At 48.4% G+C, this 8765-nt stretch overlaps 1 pseudogene; it reads left to right on the plus strand.

Moving 5' to 3' along the window:
• Positions 1-2420: 2420 nt before the first annotated feature.
• On the plus strand, positions 2421-3098 carry LOC103588711 (annotated as a pseudogene).
• Positions 3099-8765: the final 5667 nt, after the last annotated feature.

The raw sequence follows: 8765 nt of genomic DNA on the forward strand, positions 1-8765 counted from the left end.
GGTTGGGGTATTGCTGGAGAGCCTGAGTTAGTCGATTGAGGAACTCGGATGGAGTTTCCTCATTTTTTTGGAGAATTTCTTGGACCTTTTGGAAATTAACAACTTTGCGGGCAGCCTTTTTAAGACCTGCTATTAGGCAGGAGGCAAATTGGTCTCGTGCCTGAATACCCTGGATTGTTTTAGAATCCCAATGTGGATCCTGCTCAGGAACTGCGTGTGGGCCAGTTGGGAAGGCTGGATTAACATGATGGTTTTCATCTGCATGAGCTTGGGCCGCGTCCCAGATGCGGCGGCGCTCTTCAGGAAGGAGGGTGTTAGCCAGTAGCATGTAAATGTCATGGTGGGTGAGACTGTAGGCCTGGAGAACCCATTGGAATTCCTTAACGTAAGTGGTGGGATCGGTGGTAAACGATCCTAATTTTCTCTCTAATTGAGTAAGGTCTGCTAGTGAAAAGGGAACATGTACCCTAACAACCCCTTCAGCACCAGCTACTTCGCAGAGAGGAGCCATGGTAGAGGAAGGGAGGAGTCCCCAGGAATTAGTTATGGGGGGGGCTGAAAGAGGCAGAGGGGGAGGGGGAAGGAGGGAGAGCGGAAGGGTTAGGAGGAGCAGAAGATGGCGGGGAGTGAGCCGCTGCGGGGGTTCGGGGAACGGAACTACAGGAGGAGGGGGTTCATCTGCAGGGTCAAAACCATCAGAAGTAGGGGATAATGGATGCGGTGAGGATAGAGGGGGTTTGGAAGCAAGGAAAACCTGGGAGGGAGAACAGGTGAGACAGAGAGAGGGATTTTGGGCAAGTAGGTGGAAAGCCTCAACGTAGGGAATCTCCTTCCATTTTCACTGGCGCTGGCAGAGGTTGAATAAATTTCGAAGAATATCAGGCTCTAAAGACAAGGTTTTTAGGTTTTTTATAAGGCATTGGAGGGGAGAATCTGCTACAGGTGACGAGGGGGAAGCTCCCATGTTAAAGCAGGAAGGAGAGTGAAAGACAAGGAGGTGGAGAAGGGAAAAATTCCTTCGGCCAGAGGGAGGGAAAGACACAAATATAGAGGGCGTCCCCACCTATATTCTGTCAGTCCCGGAGGTTCGGATATGAACCAGGAGGGAGGAGGATAGAAGTCGTCACTTTACCCTCCTTCACCTCAGTGAGGGCGAGTGCACGGAAGCTCAAAGGAACCCGGTGCCAGGATTTTCGGGAGCCCTGGGCTCAGAGAAACAGAAATACCAGATTGAAGGAAAAAGCGAGAGAATGGGAGCTTCACCCTGAAGAGGTCGCCTCTAATTGGGCTGGGAAAGGAGGGGAATGTGGATTGCCTAATGTGACGAGAGAATACCTAGGGGTCTGCCCAGTGCCCTGAAGGCCGTGGTGGGGTGTATTCTCTGTCTTAGGGCTGGGCATCAGAGGGATACTAGACGATTATGGTAGCCCAGCCTAAGATGGCATCCCCAGAGAGAGACTTACGTTGAGGTGAGCCAGTGGTGGGTGCGGAGAGCCAGCGCCGGAGAAAACGGACGAGGGCGAAGCGTCAGCAGCGGGAACCGCCGAGAGAGTGAAGGAGGTCCAAGAAGGAGTCCCCTCGGGGAAGGGGTGAGCTCCTCCCAGGTTTCGGCCCCAATGAAAGGACGACAGGACCTGAGCTGACAGTTCACCGGAGAAGTTCCGCTTTATTCAGGTGAGAAGCATACATTTATATAGAGCTGGGTTCCGGGAGAGGGTGGTTAGTACACTGGGTGGTAGTTGATTGGCCGGGGGCGGGTAATGATTTCTGATAGGCTGCACCTTGGCACCGGTGAGATTGTTAGGACCTGGAAGAGAAAAACGCCATGTTTTAGGGAGTGCCTCCTTTGGGGTCTTCTATGGGGCCTTACAAAAGGCATTGGGAGAAATCACCTTAGGAGACTGATATGGAAAAAAAATAAAACTTTATTGCCAACAGCCAGACCGCACTAGCCAATTCAGAGTGCGGCCCCCAGCCGTTTTTACTTTCGGTTTTTAAAGCTGCAAGTGTAGCAACTTGGTCACCCGATCACCGAGCTAGGAGTTATTAGCCAATGCAAGCAAGCCAACAGTACATAAGCTAATTTTGCAGTTAGCATGGCTCCTCCCAGATTTTCCCACCCAGGTTTTTCCTGCCTGAGTTTTTACAAAATGGAGGGGTTTTCTTAAAATGGCACCAGTCCTGTCAGCAGCAGAAACATCATTTCAATTTCAAACATATCTAGATGTTAAAGCAAATTAATTGCACAAAATAATGTTTTGAACTAAGGAGGGGCGTTTTGAACTAAGGAGGGGAGAGAAGTGGCTGCAACGCCTAGCAGAAGAGACAGGAGCTGTGGCTCAAGCAGGTGGGTACCATGGCCAGGATGCCACCATTGAGGGGGTGAAGCCAAGATCCAGGTTCTGCAGCAGCAGCCAATGATGCAGAGAAGACTGGAAGGAGAAAGGGGGGCAGAAATGGGCTGAGGTGGCCTCCTTGAACCAGAAGATCCAGCTGGTGGAAGAGGAGCTAGACTGTGCTCAGGAGTGCCTGGCCACTGCCCTGCAAAAGCTGCAGGAAGTGGAAAAAGCCGCTGATGAGAAAGACAGAGAGGGGTATGAAGGTTATTGAAAACTGGGCCTTAAAAGATGAAGAAAAGATGGAACTCTAGGAAATCCAACTCAAAGAAACTAAGCACATTGCAGAAGAGGCAGAAAGTGTGAAGATGTTGCTGTAAGTTGGGGATTATTGAAGGAGACTTGAAATGCCCAAAGGAGCTGGCAGAGTCCTGTTGCCCAGAGATGGATGAGCGGATCAGACTGATGGACCAGAACCCGAAGTGTCTGAGTGCTGCTGAAGAGAAGTACTCTCAAAAAGAAGACAAATATGAGGAAGAGATAAAGATTCTTACTGATAAACTCAAGGAGGCAGAGACCCGTGCTGAGTTTGCTGAGAGATCCGTAGCCAAGCTGAAGAAGACAATTGATGATTTGGAAGATAAACTGAAATGCACCAAAGAGGAACACCTGTGTACACAAAGGATGCTGGACCAGACTCTGCTTGACCCGAACAAGATGCAGAGCACCCCAGTCCCACCCTGCCACTGCTCCTCCCTCTGACCCCAACTCTGCCTGAGGCCAGCCTGCCACTGGCTGACCTTTAAACTGAGGGCTGATCCTTAACTAGAAGGCTGCTTTCTCCTTTCCCCACCCCTTCTACTCTCTACCCTCACTCCTCACCCCTGTGACTTTTTGGACAAACTGTCTGCCTCTTCCCAGAGACTCCAGCTGGGCTAGAAGCTGAGCACCTTTGGGAACAACACCTAAGGGAAAGTGAGCTTCAATGAAAAGTGTCTTCACAACTGCATTGTGATGTACACATTTTGTAATTACCTCTTTTGTTGTTGTTGTTGCATCAACCATATGTAAAACATTCCAAATGATTCCATAGCCCTGAAACAGCAGTCTAATCCCTTTCTCACTCTTGGAAGGTAACCCTTCAGCTTAATACACATTGCCCTCTCCATAGAGGAGGGAAAGAGGTAGGACCTGCCTTACTGTGAGCCAAACAGAGCCCAGGGAAAGACTCCACTATGAGAAACCTTATTGCTCTGTACAAAGTACCAGCCAAACCAGAAAGGGGATTCCAGGAGGATGATAAAAACAAACAAACAAAAAAGTGCTGTTCCAGCTTTTCAACTTTAAGGTATTGTCTGGCTATGACAAGGGCTACTGCAAGGCTAATGTCTGGAAACCTGCTCACAGCACCAATTGTCTAGCTCTTAATCCTGTTCATGACACGAGTTGTAAAGCTAGGACACCACACTAGTTGTCGTGGCTCATTTACCTGCCAGTAATCCTGCACCGACTGGGCCAATGGTTGAACTAGAGCTGGGTCTGGAGCCCACACACTCCTCAAGCCCATTCACAGACTGGGTCACAAACCCTTCACACACAAGGCTGCCTCGCCAGACCCCTCCACGCCAGGCTGGGTCACCAGACCCCTTCACACAGGTCTATGAGCTAGGTAACCGGCCACACGGTCCTTGAAAGCTGCAGGTCTGGAAAAACATGGCCACACAGGGTGGGTGCCCAAGGCAGTAAAAACACAGCCAAAGCGGCACCTTGCAGGCAGGGCACACTCATTCCACCCACACAATGGTTACGGAACCGCCCCATCTGGCCCTGAGGCAAGGGGAGCCTGATCAAATTATCCTATTTTCCCAACAATCCACTCCTTCAGGGTCCCTCACTGTACAATCTACCTGTTCGGAATCTTCCACAAAGTTCCCTTAGCGAGGATAAGGGACCTTACATTTACACAACCTATTGTCCATTCAATATGCCTTAAGGCTTGCAGTTCTGTCCTTTTAACTGTCAGCTGCATATGTCCAGTTAGTAGTCACCATTGGTGTGATCCTCCATGCAAATCCTGCAGTCATACTGATGGGAAGTTCAATGCATATTCAGCAGGCCAATACTTTGATCTATCACGCGACTCTGGTGCAGTGCCTGCAGCCAGAACACTATGGGCGGAAAGACAGAAGAGTTATTGGTACCAATAGGGGAAGTTCTCACCCCTCTGGTAAGATACATGCCAGTTTGCCATCCTGAGAAAGGATGGTTGCAGGAATAGGTATCTTACCTGGCTTATGGTACCATACATTATCTGCTAAAACTGTTGGATCTGTAGGTTCTACATGTAACAGTATAGGGGAACTCATAATTGGCCATAGTGATAATACAAATATGCCCTTTGGAACAGAGCGCTCATCTGTTCCAGTCCATGTTACCTTTACTCAAGGAGGCCAGGTACTTGTCACCCACGGTGAAACTTGCAAGCCTTCCTCTAATCCTTTTCCCCAAGGCCCTATTAAAACTACCCAGCATATATGGGGGGCTTTTATCCTTCAAGGCCATTCCCATTGTACTGTCTGTCCCTGTTGCAAACAGGTCGGGGCCGGTAAGAGAATATTTCCATGCTTGCCGTATCCTGGCTTCAAAAGCTTATCTTTAGTAGTGATTTGCAGCTGTATAGGTGCTGCAGCCCTATGCAACAGAGCTTCCACTGGAGAGGGCCTGCCCTTGCAGGGTCTCTCATTTAGAATACTAAATGTTGGCCATAATCTCTGTGCCCATCCCTTCAGGGAGGGGGTTTGGGTAGATAGCCTTAGTCCCTTTTTTAAAAGGCCATTGTACTGTTCTATCATTCCTGCCACCTGGGGATGATATGGCACATGTAACTTCCACTGAATGGACAACTGGGAGGCCCACCTCTGAACCCCATGTCCACTAAAGTGGATTCCATTATCACTTTCTATAACTACAGGCTGGCCATACATAGCAGTAAGGCTATTCAATACCTTCACAGTGTTTACATCGTCTGGGGCCTTACAAGGCCGCACAAACAAAAGACCAGTAGCTGTATCAATAGGTGTGAAGATGTATCTGAAATTCTCCAACCTCGGCAGTGGTCTGACAAAGTCCATCTACCATCAAGTCAGGGGCACCCTTCCTCAAGTTATTTGCCCATCCATATGGGGCAGCCGCCGGGGGCGTGGACTCTCCTGAGCACATATTGGACAAGCATGACAGGCATTCACTACATCTTCCCATTTTATAGGCAAGGCCCATCTTTGAGTTACATCCACATGGTTTTGCTGCCAGCATGCTGCATGCGTCGATGTAGCCACTGGGCTATATCAGCAGCTGGGACTCTCTCCAGCCATCTTAACTTAGCCAAGGCATCGGTTTCATCATTTCCTGGACTGGCTAATGGAAAGTGTCCTGTGACATGGAAAAGAGTTATTTCTTTCTCATGTCCCAATTCCCATAACTCTTGCCCCATGGCTTGTCCCCACAGGGGTCAGTGGCCTACCATCCACTGTTGATAATTCAAAGTAGAGATCCAAAGGGTTAAACCTTTGTACACAGCCCAGCTGTCAGTACAGATGGTTAATGGCCCAGGCTCATTCTTTATCACCATCCATACTGCTCTAATAACTACAGGCTGGCCATACATAGCAGTAAGGCTATTCAATACCTTCACAGTGTTTACGTCGTCTGGGGCCTTACAAGGCCGCACAAACAAAAGACCAGTAGCTGTATCAATAGCTGTGAAGATGTATCTGAAATTCTCCGACCTTGGCAGTGGTCTGACAAAGTCCATCTACCATCAAGTCAGGGGCACCCTTCCTCAAGTTATTTGCCCATCCATATGGGGCAGCCGCCGGGGGTGTGGACTCTCCTGAGCACATATTGGACAAGCATGACAGGCATTCACTACATCTTCCCATTTTATAGGCAAGGCCCATCTTTGAGTTACATCCACATGGTTTTGCTGCCAGCATGCTGCATGCGTCGATGTAGCCACTGGGCTATATCAGCAGCTGGGACTCTCTCCAGCCATCTTAACTTAGCCAAGGCATCGGTTTCATCATTTCCTGGACTGGCTAATGGAAAGTGTCCTGTGACATGGAAAAGAGTTATTTCTTTCTCATGTCCCAATTCCCATAACTCTTGCCCCATGGCTTGTCCCCACAGGGGTCAGTGGCCTACCATCCACTGTTGATAATTCAAAGTAGAGATCCAAAGGGTTAAACCTTTGTACACAGCCCAGCTGTCAGTACAGATGGTTAATGGCCCAGGCTCATTCTTTATCACCATCCATACTGCTCTAAGTTCAGCACATTGACTGCTTTGCTGTGTACCATTTTCATACCACATAGTATCTGTTAAGGACTGGACAGCAACCACTATCCATGATGCTGAAGGTCCCATGCTAGAGCCATCTATATACCAAGCTTGCTCTGTGATAGGTCCCTCTCCCTCGTGGAAAGGTGTAGCCTCCACCTCCATGGGTAAAGGTTGTGTCAAAGTTTCCTCCACAATCTCTACTGGGCCTAGCACAGTTTGCAACTCTTTGGACAGAGGACTCATTGGCACAGTGCTCCTTTGTTCTATATATGCTCCCCATTTAGACAGAGTGGGAGTCTGAGCTATACCCGTTTTAGGGTTGGTTGCCCACATGCACAGCCAACCTGTTATGGGATATGTCATCCTTACTAGGACTTTGGCAGTTCCTGTGATAGCTTCAGTGGCTATCAAGGAAGAATACACAACTGCTACCTGCTTTTCTATTAGGGTGTAGCACACTTCAGCACCCTTCCAGAGCTGAGACCAGACTCCTACAGGTGTGCAGAATCAATCTTGTCTCTGCCACAAACCCCATCATAACCCCTCCTGGGTTATATGTACGTCTAACTCAAATGGCTTAGTGGGGTCAGCTACTTGTAAAGCTTGTACTTGCTGTATTGCCCTTTTCATAGCTGGATAAGCCTGTTCTACTTCCTCAGTCCAATCCCAGAGGGCTCCTTTCTTTGTCAATGCATATAGTAGGCATGCCATTTGGGCCATTTGGGGTACAAAAGCTCTCCGATACCCTAAAAGTCCCAAATATGTCTGCAGCTGAGCTACCATTGTGGGTTGAGGGCATGCCTGTAACTTATCTATAATAGCTTCTGGGATGACCCTCGTCTTACCCAACCAGACCACTCCCAGGAATTTGACTGACAGCCCAGGTCCTTGCACTCTGGCTGTGTTCATGGCCCACCCACATTGTTCCAAATGACTTAGCAGCATTGGAGCTGCCTGGGTTAAATCTGCAAGAGAATCAGAGGTTAGTAACACATCATTGATGTAGTGAAACATTGTAACCGTGCTGGGCTTTGTCCACTTGGCTAGGTCTCCAGCCACCAAACCATGATAGATAGTTGGGCTATGCAGATAACCTTGGGGAACTACTTGAAAGGTCCACTGTCTTCCTTCCCACATGAAGGCGAACTGATCTTGGCTATCAGCTGAGATTGGAATGGAGAAAAAAGCATTTGCAAGGTCCAATACATAACAATAAGTCCCCAGCTGAGTTTGCCAGCTGATCCATCAAGTCATGAACTGAAGGCACAGCTGCATGCAAAGGAGGCACTACTTTGTTCAGTTCTCAATAATCTACAGTCATTCTCCAGGTACCATGAGGCTTTTTCACTGGCCATACCAGAGCATTAAATGGGCTCTGAGCCAGATGAATAATGCCAATTTGCTCTAATTCCAGTATGGTAGCACTTATCTCTACTTGTCCTCCTGGTAGGCAATACTGCTTTACATTAACTACATGTCTTGGTTTGGGTAACACCTGTGGGTCATGTTTAGCATATCCTCATAACACAGGTTTTACTGTCCGTATTCACAGCCAAAACTCTCCAACTGTTGTTTGCAGGTGAAAACCATAAAGTACATCCATACCCAAGATGTATTCAGCTACTGGGGATATATATACAGTATACGAACGAGGGGGCAATCATCCTATGCCCAATGGCAGTGACACAGCTTTGACTTCAATAGTGTGTCCTCCATAGCCATCTACACAAACTATGGCCCCTGGAAACTTATCTGGATTGCCATATATCAGGCTACATTCTTCACCTGTATCCACCAATGCCAAAACACGCTGCACATTTGTCCTCGACCGATATATTGCCAATTCAACATGAGGCCTCTGGTCCTCTCCTGCCCCCAAAAGACAAGTACCTTGGCCTGCTCTGTAATCGAAACTGAACAGTTCATCTGCCTCCTTGGGAGCAACCAAAAAGTCCTTTAAATCCACTGAGCATACATTGCTACCTGTTTCTGGACATTTGGTGAAACGCTGTTTGGGACGCAATTGCTGTCACAAGGCAAACAGAACTGCATTTGGCTGCTGGTCAATTTTCTTTTTATCAACCCCTGCTG

This window comes from Galeopterus variegatus, unplaced genomic scaffold, assembly GCF_000696425.1.
Source record: "Galeopterus variegatus unplaced genomic scaffold, G_variegatus-3.0.2 Scaffold607, whole genome shotgun sequence".
In the NCBI taxonomy this organism is placed as follows: domain Eukaryota; kingdom Metazoa; phylum Chordata; class Mammalia; order Dermoptera; family Cynocephalidae; genus Galeopterus; species Galeopterus variegatus.